The sequence below is a fragment of the Protopterus annectens genome, chromosome 14.part0 (genome assembly GCF_019279795.1).
Source record: "Protopterus annectens isolate FY-2018-M chromosome 14.part0, PAN1.0, whole genome shotgun sequence".
NCBI lineage: Eukaryota > Metazoa > Chordata > Ceratodontiformes > Protopteridae > Protopterus > Protopterus annectens.
In genome coordinates, this window is record NC_056748.1 from 294,892,370 (window position 1) to 294,904,466 (window position 12,097).

Here is a 12,097-nt window from a genome sequence, read left to right on the forward strand (position 1 = left end):
ATAGTAACTTGACCTTTGACCAACATGTGTCTAAGTCAGAAAATCACTCTGTGTCACTCACCTTGTAAGAAAGTGTGCAATATCCAAGTCCAGGAAAGACCTTGTGACACTGTATTCAGCCTTCATAAGGCCCATCATTGAGTATAATGGCCACTTTGGTATTTACTTGACTAGAAACATGCAACAAATTGAAGGTTCACAGAGGTTCCTCACAAAAAATACAGGGTAAAATCACAAAGTCCTGTGCAGATCGTCTCAAAGCCTTATCTCAATACTGTTTCCTACAGACTGCTGAGAGGTAATTTATGCAGGACATATAAGCCATCCTTGGAATCTGAAAGCAAACAGCACCAGCACTATTAAATCTAAGGATTTAATCTTTGTTTGAAACTTTACTAGGGCATATTGGAGGGACAGGTATGCATCTTAGAGAATTCCCATTCTCTGGAACAGGCTCCCCATTTATGTGAAGAAGAGCTATTCCCTATCCCTATTCAAGCGCAGCCTAGACCACTGGATGGAAAGCCAGAAATTCACCCCTGGTCCGACACCTATGTCTCCTTGATAAAAAAAATAATTGATCTTAAAAGACTAGCAGGAAACTGTGTATTCACTGGGATGTAATCCAAGAACATGTAAACCAAACAAAAATAATTTTTCCAGGAGGCAACACCCACAGCATGGTTTTTCATCAAAATTAGGAAAGACACTTACCTGAAACTGGAAGGGATGAATGCATCTTTTCCAGCTTCTGTGTCGTTCTGCATATGTTCAAATGCTCATTACTGAATGGTAGTATACATTCGCTAATGTGCATTCAAAGTTCTGATGACAGATTGCACTAGAGTGGGGATTGGGAAATTTTCCCTCTACCTCACTGTACTGCGATCTTGAAGTTGGAATATATAATTTGCAGGGGGTGTGGGGTCACAACCACCCACATGAAGGGGTGAAGTGGGGCTTGTCCCCCTGTGAAACTGTAAAAACTTGTGCTGCAGACTCAAATCATACCGCAGCTTCAGGACAAATATCAGTGCTATAAATGCACTTCGTAATTTGCCTTTAAGAAAGTTAGCAGAACTAGGAAGTCTAGTAATTACTGAAAGAGCACATGAATGCTTCGAAGTACCTCTTCAGGTTTAGCGAGCAAAATGAACAGTTGGACAGTGGAAAAAAGGTGTTTGGTTATGTAAACTGTTAGCAGTTCTGAAACTGACATTATTTGTCAATCTTTTGATAGGAAATTGTTTTAATTTTCAACATTTTGATGGTAAATATATTGGACAGTGAAGTGGTGCAGCGGTAGCGTTGTCGCCTCACAGCAAGAGGTTCTCCAGTTCGATTCTTGGCTGGGGTCCCTTCTGTGCAGAGTCTGCATGTCCTCCCTGCATTCAATGTTGGTTTCCTCCCACATTACAGAGACTTGTATCTGGAGCGTTTCTCCCCGGGCCTCTGTTGAAGATTGGCTTTGTTCCAATATATACACACACACATACACACCTATTCAAAAATATTACATGGAATAAGATTACATACTAGGTGCAGAGAAAAAGTATATTTCACAGAAAAACAATTAATAATAAACCAGCACTCTGGTGTGCTAAAAAACAAACTTTTACTCCCTTTAGCAGTTGGAATAGAAAGAAACTGGTTTTGCTTATATAAGCATCTTCAGCCGGGTTCTCTCTCTTTCCCAACTGCACAAGGGAATAAAAGCTTTTTTTTTTTCAAACCAGAGTGCTGGTTTATTGTTTATCTATGCCAGATTTGATACACACGGGTGTGTGTGTATACATATATATATATATATATATATATATATATATATATATATATATAGATAGTGAATCTCTGAGGTTTTTCTATAAAAATAAAAAATCTCTTAAAAGAAGACTTTGTTACCCTATGAATAATGATAATGTTCAGATCAGATAATGGTACTACAAGTGATTGTGGGAAGTGTGCTTTTTGTAGCTATATAAATAAATAAATCCGGGACTTTTGTTCACCCTGGCACAGGTACAGTTTATACATACTGTATGTAATCACTGGCATGTTGTAGCATAGCATTCAGGAACTGATGTAGTATCCTGGATGCTGATGTCTGTGGCATCCCCAGCATATGTCCTGTTGGCCTCTGAAAGGTTCCTGTAGCTAATATTCTAAGTGCTACACATACCTTAGTCTACACAGGTTTTGGTTCCCCTCAGTTTGCCTTTGCTCTCAGTTGTGGATGACAGAGATTGCAGAGTTCCTTTAGTGCGTCTGTATCCACCCTGTATCTCTCTACAATTTCCAGATCATGCAGACTACAGTAAGTTAAAAGTGGTCTAAACACCCTTCTTTTTCTTGGCCGAGGTCTATTAGCAGCAGCAAAGCCTTATGCCTGTTGCACATGCACATGTATAGGATCAACTGCAGCCCCTAACATTATTTCCGTGTAGAGTAGTTTTCGTGTATTCCAATAGGTTTTTGGAATTCGCAGGGAAAAGCTACACTGAGTCTACACAATTGCTTTATAACTTGTCAAATAGCTCCTTCATCTTGATTTGGTGATTATCGTACAATTCAGCACAGTGTTTACCTTCTCTGTGCAGCTCTACACGATGGGTTCAGCTGTTAACTGAATGCAAAACGGCTTGCTGCCATGTGCACGTTGCACCACAATGCACACACAGTCTCCGCGGACCATGTAGCTTTGAATCTGCACCAGTATTTTATCCTGTTTCTGTAATATATTCTTAGGTTAATGCACCTTAAAGTCAAACAATATACTTATCCCATATGAGGTTAAACTCGACTGAATGACAGAGCAAAGCTTTTCCCTTCATTACTGTAACAGTAATGCTGGTTTCCTGCTGCTCCCGTTTGAAACATTAGTATTCTTTTTATTTATATCTGTTGCTTTTTTTCTTTTAGAATTTTGTTGGTTATATTATATAGGGTTTCCATTATCTCTTGGTGGATTTTACTCATTTTACTTATTTTATTTAGTATAAAAATGTTCTTTGTTTTGAAGTCTAAGTAATAATAGTCCACTTTTCATGACATCTTTAACATCCATCCGAACCAACATTAACCCAGGCAGGTGGCACATAAGTGTACTGCTTGCTCAGACTGATGGTGCATTAGAAATGCAGATCCCCCAAGTCGACTCATTGTAGCATAGGAATTTCAGAAGTCTGTACTTCTGCCTCCGTTTGAGTAAATAAGGCTTCAAAGATAAATTTCCCTTGGTGGATGAATGCTACTAAACAGTTAGTTCCTTCTCTTTTTTCATGCATTCCTCAGTAGGAAATAAAACTGAGATGTTTACAAGTTAACTGGACATGTCTGCCATATCGTTTAATACCATAGTAGCAAAAGTCTTTCATCCTTCTATAAAATCCCTTTACAGTATCTGGCTCTCGAGTGGTGAGTCGCTGCCAAACTTAAGGCTCTGTTATATTTTTCAGGTTTCCTCATTAAACATTTACTTGGACTTTTCTCCCTGAGTTTTGGATTCTGTTGCTTGTAGCTGAACACAAAGCAGGTGTTTTGTTGCTTGTGCCACTAAATGTTGGGACACATTTTGGCAGAAGCAGAAGGAGGGGTAAGAGTTTGGCATGTTGTAGTATACGCCACTAATCTTGTTAGATCTCTGACAGAAGTAACAGCAAGGATGAGAATGCTTGGTACCCTGGAGAAGGGTACAGGTTTTGCTTCTTTGGGAACGCATTTGGCCTAGGAGTTCTGGTGTTATTCACCTGCTAATAATACGAGCGTGTTGTCTCTGGAGTGTATTTGCAGCAACATTTGCTGACAACCGTGTTAACCATTTCTACTGCTATCATCACTGTGAGTTAGCCTTCCTGGGTTTTTAATCACAACTATCTTCACTGGACTTCCATAATGAAAAGCCTTTGTTTGTGCATTACCTTTTGAGAGATCCATTTCTATGTGTTTGCTTCAGTTAAAAGTTAAGGGTATTGGGACATTTTTTCCAGAAGTTGTTTGTTTCTAGGTTGTAGCCTTTTTCAGGATGGTTATTTTTCATTTACTTTATTCTATAACATTTTATGACCTGGTTACTGTGCTGTACAAGCTACTATCTACAGTAAACTCTTCCTGCTACACTTAGACACCATCAGTTTTATGTATCTTTTGCTTAGTGACATCTGGCCCTTGCATATTTCATTCATATTGTGGTTTTCAACCTAATTTACATCATCTGTATTACACTGATTGAGCTTTTCTTGTGATTAGGAAATTATTAAATTTAAATATAAAGTTGAACTTTATTAATTCAGTATTTAAAAAATGATATAATTTGTATCCATCGGTTCCTAGTCTAATAAAATGATTATTTCATTTCAATTGCAAATTCAACTGTACAAGTTTCAGGCTTTAAAACAAAATAAGAAAATTGTGCAACAGAAAAACATTCTTCTTTTTCTTTCGACTTTTCCCAGTTAGGAATTGCCACAGTGGATCACCTGTCCATTCATGATTGGCAGTGGAGTTTTATGGTGTCGAGTTGCCAGCCCGGTGCCCAACCTTTCAAAGAAGGCACACACAGAGTATGCAATCCATCTACAGCATGTCTTTTGGATGTGGGAGGAAACCGGATCACCCGGAGGAAACCCACGCGACCACAGGAAGGACATGCAGACTCTGCACAGAAGGCACTCCAGCCGAGGATCAAACCAGAGAACCTCTTGCTGTGAGACAACAAAAAAACACTCTAAAGAACTTAAAATACAAAACAGCAATTTCAGTCCAAAAATAAACCAATTATTTATTCATTTAACTTATTAAATCATTTGCGTTAAATGTCATTTGTTATGTACACACATGTGAAGACTGCAATTTCACCGTTTAAAATTATGTTTAATGAAAATGGTCTGGATCTTCATATCATCAAATTGATTTAAATATAAGGTTTACATTCAAAATAGACAGCTCAGCTTTCTGGAGATAAACTGCAGCAAGATTCCACAGGGGATGAAAACAGAAGAATATATAAAGAAATATTATTGATCCTTTTATCGCCACATTGAATGATCCTTTTCATGATATTGTATAGAGTACCACAGGGAATTATTTCCATTGCATTTAAGCTGATGGGGAAGGGAAAAGTGTTATCTATGAGACATGCTAAATGGAAAGCATGGCACAAATATATTTACTTAGTGTTCTTTGTTTTATCTGATGATTTATTTATCAAATTTTTGTTTTTTTGGACATAAACTAGAAATTACTGTCATTACTGCAATGCAGAGTTTATAGAAGTAAGATTAGGTTAGGAAATTCTAAACATGCAAACATACTGAAGATGATTATTGAAAGGTATATGACAGGCATAGCAGACAAAGTCAAGTAATTAAAACCTAATGCCAAATTACTCATGCATTGGTCATTATACAATTTCCTAACTCATAAAGCTAAAGATACAGTAATGTATGTAAATGACAAACAGGTGCAAACAAATGAACATCTAACAGTGATGCATTTTTGATGGATGTACCTGATATGATAACTTGTTTAATGATATATCAGATTCAATGTACTGACAAAGATATTTGCTTTAAAAGATGAGCCTAAATGCAAGCACTGCCATCTTATATAAATAAGGCTAGGATAGTGCACACTGTAAGTAAGGTCGGTGTAACTTTGCAGTTCTGTGAATGCTTCCTACATTGTAGAGTTAGTAATCTAATTAGTAGAACTGTTATTTAAAGTATAAACTGAGAACTTAAAATATTATTCTTGGCAAAGACATATATTTTTTCATAAAGAAAATCGGCTATGGATACAGCATAATCTGTACAGTGAATGTCTGATTTCAGTATATGTCTAATGCTGAGTAAGTACATTTTTCCATGTGTAGTTAACATTTTTTTATAATAATTCTTTGAGTCGCAATGCCAACAGCTCATTTAGGATTGTCCCTCTTATATATTCAACAGATGTATAAAGCAAATTAGAATAAAGGCTGTGCTAAGATATACCAGGCATGACTAACACAAAGGTTAAGGTCTTTGTCTCCAAGCACAAGGTATAGGGTTTGATCCTGACCTCTCTGACCAATTTCTATGTGGTGTGTGCTGGGTCTTTTCATCTCAACGTCATCCAAAATTGAATGGAGTCATAGGTAGCAGCAGCACATGCTCGAGGCAGTGCCTGTTGTTGGAAGTAGTAAGAACTCACATTGGTGTAACCAGTAGGAGTGGGTGTTCATCTGGGTTCAGCTCTGAGACCACTGCTGTTTCTTGGACTACATTAACATACAAGGTGAAGTTGACAGGTCAACAAGGCTATGATATGCAGATGATGTTGCTTTATAAGCAGACTAAATAGGAACATCAGTAAATGATATGGAAATGGAATGCAAAACTGAAGGCACATGCGATGAAACTGAATATACATGAGACATTTGTTGTGGCAGCAAATGATGGATCAAAAGAAGCTAGAAATTGAGAAAAATAATGTAACAGGCTATCAGTTTGTAGTTTCTGGGAGGAATGGTTGAGGAGAATGGAAGTCTGAATGAGGAGGTCAAAGCTAAAATTGGATTGGCTGCAGCCAATTGGCACAGAGCATCAGGGTAAGGATGTGAGAAAACAATGACAAAGAACCTGAAAGGTAAGGAGGACTAAACAGAAGTGTGACCAATACTTCTGGATGGTACAAAAACCTGAGCAGTAAAGGCAGAACCGGTGATGGAGAAGAAATGCATGTGATGTGCAGTAATATGCTTACTGCAGAAAATTAAGGAACTGTCACAGCAGCTCTAATTACAGGAAAGGCCAGAGAACAGATTATGGTGTTTCAGGTATATGTGCTGGAAAGCAGAAGACAATTTGGTGAAGAAGATTTGGGAGTCAGAGGAAAAAGGCAAAAGGAAATGAAGACATCCAGCAAAAAAATAAAAATGTATGGACTGTGTGAGAGAAGACCTGTGACATTTAGGTACGAATGTCAAATAAGGTAGTGCAGTGAATAGGGAGTAGTGACATCAGCTGACAAGTTGCTCTGACCCCCATGCAGAAAATCGAAAAAAATGGGAATGATGATGATGAAATGGTAAGATGTAATATTGATTGATGCAGTATTGTTTTTAGAAATTAATTTAGTTTACTTTATGGTCATGGATTAAAGCTCATTTCAGCAGATCAAAGTAACACACATCAATTTTCAAGTGTCACAGTCAATGCAGTATTCATAATGAGCTCTGAAATGACAGCAAGCATTGTTGTAAACTATGGGAAGTACACTAATCAAATATTCTTCCCACATTAGAATGAGTTGTGCAACCCATTATATAAGTTCATAGCCAGCTATAATCAGCCACAGAGTTAGATAAAGCTCCACAAGACAAATACATGCAGAATAAAACTAATTGTGGCCACTCTGTGTACTATCAGCTGAGTGTTTCTCATTTTACAAGTGAAATTGTTTATACATTTTATAAGTTTATAACTGATTTGATAGTGTTTTTCTGGTATACGCTACATCATAAAGTATGAGTTCCACAATTTACTTAAAGATTCTGGTTTATGAATAAATGTCTGACAGATGAGGTTCATTGTACACAAGGTGAACTAGAGTTTGTGACATTGTGTATATATGTCATCATCATAAAAAGAAGTTTATGGAGAAATTGGAAAAACTATTTTGTAGGAAAATCCTGTGTAGGTTTAAACTAAAAGAATAATAATTTAATCAGTATTTAAACAGATTAACAGTTCTGTGTGCACAGTTTAGTTAGAAATGTCTCAACTCATATCCCAGAACAGTAAAGGTGTTTGCAAATGGAGATATGCTCTAGAGAGAAGAGGAATGAAAGTCCGCAGGACTAAGACAGAATATGTTTGTGAATGAGAGGGAGGATAGAGGAATGGTGAGGATGCAAGGAGTAGAGGTGGCGAAGGTGGATGAGTTTAAATACTTGGGGTCAATAGTTCAGAGAAACAGTGAGTGTGGAAGAGAGGTGAAGAAGAGAGTACAGGCAGGATGGAGTGGGTGGAAAAGTGTCAGGAGTGATTTGTGACAGACGAGTACCTGTAAGAGTGAAAGGGAAGGTCTACAAGAGGGTAGTGAGACCAGCTATGTTATATAGGTTGGAGACAGTGGCATTGACAAAAAGGCAAGAGTTTGAGCTGGATGTGGCAGAATTAAAGATGTTAAAATTTGCACTGGATGTGATGAGAGAGGACAGGATTAGGAATAAGTATATTAGAGGGTCAGCCCAGGTTGGAAGGTTTGGAGACAAAGCCAGAGAGGCACGATTACATTGGTTTGGACATGTGTTGAGGAAGGATGCTGAGTATATTAGGAAAAAGATGCTAAGGATGAAGCTACCAGGTAACAGGAAAAGAGGAAGGCCTAAGATAACGTTTATGGATGTGGTGAGAGAGGACATGCAGGTGGTTGGTGTGACAGAGCAAGATGCAGAGGACAGGAAGAAATGGAAACAGGTGATCTGCTGTGGCGACCCCTAACGGAAACAGCTGAAAGAAGATGATGATGATCAACAAATTCTAATGAGTAATTTGACAAGTATTTCAGTTGTTTAGTAATTAAATAGCAGTAACTAAAATGTACATGTCATGTGGTCTTCATCAATCAAAATGCCTCATTGCTTTTGCATTCCAGTTTAAAGCTTTAGTATTGTAATGTTTAAATGCAGAAAGTATTCAGGCACAAATGCCAACGCAGAGAAGGTGAACTCTGTGCATCTTGCAAGAAATAATACTGGATCTGAAATGGGAATTGCTTGATGCGCATTACCAAACCAGAGGAAAATGTATATGTGCAGCTAATATAAAACTAGGAAAATCAGAAGGAACAGCTCATGTTGTGTAATCTGCCAAAACACAAAAGCCACTAAAGGAATAGTATATATTGCTATCTGTTCCAGCTGTGACAATTTTTATATTGGAAAAACAGAAAAATGCTTTCCTAAATGCATTTATGAGCACTACTATGATATTTCTAAAGGAAATTTGAACAGTTCCCTGTTTAAACATACTTTGTCATGTACAAATTACAAAAAAAAAAAAATATTTTTTGGTATTTTAGAGGATGTCACCCCAAATGAAAGGGGAGGTGACTGAGAAATCTTATTAGAAAATTGAGAGTTAATTTGGCAGCTAAAGATTAATGCCTCTAACCCTCCTGGCTTAAACGACCACATCTCACTTCTACCTACTTTACAGTTGAGAGCCAGGACATTATATGTGTATAATTTTATGACAACATAGATTCATAGAGATAAATAATTTTATATTTTTAATATTATGCTGTTACTTAAACTTTCTAAATGTTATAATTTTTGTACTTTTTTGTATTACTTTATTTATTAGATGGCTTTTAAAGACTAGATACATCTGACTGAAATGGAATATTCCTTGTGCCTATTTCTTTCGAGAACAATGAGATTCTCGAATTCAGTGAACCTTTCAATGAGATTTTCTGCAGTTACATGATATATCTTTTACTATTTAAGACATTTGTTACAGTTATGGGTCTGATGAAGGCCCTTTAGATTTGGAGGGACAAAAGCACTTAAGTTTGCCTTATTCCTTCTGTAGTATTAAATTATTCTCGTGTGGTTTGCAACCTGTGAATGGATTGCTTCATTTTGTACAATGGCTTTTGTGTTTTGGCAGATTGCACTATGTGAGCCATTCAGTCTGTTTTTTTTTTTGTATGCACATTATTTGAGTGCTATTGCAAAGCTGTGACTGTTGCAAACACAAATAACCCATTACGACTGTTTTAAGTGCAATAGTCTGATGATTGAAATACAAGGCTATGTAATCCTTTTTTTATCTTTATGCATATGTGTGAGAGTGTGTGTGTGTATATATATATATATATATATATATATATATATCTATATATGGGTCTACTTTGATAGAAAACACATTTCACTGAAACGCACTTCGTTGAAGCCTCATTTCACTGAAAATAAATACCCTGAGCACAATTCACTGAAAGCTGACTTCACTGAAAACACATTTGACTGAAACTCAGTTTGTCTAAACAGGTATATTCCCTGTTCCCCACTGTAGTCGATCCTGGAGTTAGGGGGGTGTGGGGGCACAGCCCCTCACATTGGGGTGTGTGGGGGTGTAGCCCCCCACATAGTTTCGGTATATATATTATTTTCTAGAAAGAGTTATTCATTTCTATGTGTTATGGTGGATAGGATTCCACACAATGAGAAAGGAGGGGATGTTAAGACCTTGTTAGAGGTTAAAGAGTGTTTGTGGCAGCTCAGACTGGATGCATCAAGGCCACCAGGTATTAACGAGCACATTTCACTTGCTACTATTTTAAAGTATGTCCTACTGTGTTTAATATATTGTATATACTTTACATATATATTTTTAACGAATTTACAAATTACTGTGTCCAATATGGCATAACAATTTTTTTCATTTTTTTTCATTATTTTGTGAGGGGGGATATTGTATTAGGTATATTGTTAGGAAGTTTTTAATGGCTTGTTAGATTCATTTTGTATTTGTATATTTAATTGATTCATTTTTCTGATTGGTTTTAGTAAGTAGGTGTGTTCATCAAAAGACTTATAAGATGTCTAACTTACATTTTACATTTCACTCTGATGGTGCCCAACATTAGGAATGGGTGAAAGTGCTTAGTGATTTTATTTGTGTTTTTATTTGTCAAGTTGCTGTGTTATCAATTAAAGCATTTAATCATCGTGGAGCCTCTCCGGTGTATTGGTTTACCAGTTTAGTTTGTTGGCCTTGACATTTTTATTAATTTCTATGGTTTACATCATTTAAAATAGATGGGGGCTGTGCCCCCCACACTCTCCCCCTTACTATATATACTAATTCCAGGAATACACTGCAGTGGGGAACAGGGCATATACCTGTTTAAATGAAATGAGTTTCAGTCAAATGAGTTTTTATTGTAGTGAGCTTTCAGTGAATTTTGCTCAGGCGATTTATTTTCAGTGAAATGAGGCTTCGACGAAATGAATTTCAGTGAAATAAAGTAAACTCACATACACACACACACACACACACATATATATATATATATATATATATATATATATATATGTATGTATATATATGTATATATATATATATATATATATATATATATATATATATATATATGTATATATATATATGTATATATATGTATATATATATATGTATATATATATATATATATATATATATATGTATATATAAGGGTCCCCTTTAGATGGTCGAACTTTTAAAAGATTATGTATATGTATATATATGTGTTCTCTTCAGATGGTCGAACTTTTAAAAGACTGACTTTCATATGGCCGAGACCATATGATCGAACTTTTAAAAGCTCAACTGATCTGAATGGAGATCTACATACAGTGAGGAACAGGAAGATTTCCCATTACCACAATGTAGTGCGATCTCGGAGTTGGTATATTTAAGTAGCGGGGGTTGTGGGGGGTGCAGAAGGGCTTGACCCCTGCTAAACAGTGTTATTTTTTTTTTTTGGTGTGTTATGCTGTTTACTTTAAATGGTTGATCTTTTAAATGTTCGATCATATGGTCTCGGCCATATGAAAGTCGAACATTTGAGTTCGATCATGTAAAGTAGACCCATATATATATATATATATATATATATATATATATATATATATATATATGTGTGTGTGTGTACATATATATATATATATATATATATATATATATATATAATGTGTGTGTGTATGTATATATATATATAGATGTTTTTGGCCTTTACAATATATGCAGCACATGTCAAAGCACAAACATGGTTCACTACTAAAGGAAAAAGTGAAAAATTTAACTTCAGTCGTGGTTAGCAGCATTGCGTGGCAGTCAGTGAAATTCCACCTCTTAGCTGACTGTGTGGCACAAGGTATAAATATTGAGTTAAAACAGAGAGAATAAAGGTAAAGCAGGGTTCAAGTCCCACAGTAGATATTTTTAGTAAGGGGGCTCATAGTGAGTATTTACACAGGTAATATGTGTTCACTATTGCCTTTTCCATTTTTGCATTACCTACCTGAGGGCAAACATGGTACACTGCTAGTGGCGATGCATGGCCATCAGCA

The 12,097-nt window shown here is 36.3% G+C and overlaps 1 protein-coding gene across 1 annotated transcript in view; it reads right to left on the reverse strand.

Annotated features, from left to right (window-relative positions):
* GPR26 (G protein-coupled receptor 26) overlaps positions 1-12,097 on the reverse strand; it is a 492,189-nt gene that overhangs the window by 112,026 nt on the left and 368,066 nt on the right. The gene's annotated exons all lie outside the window — the stretch shown is intronic.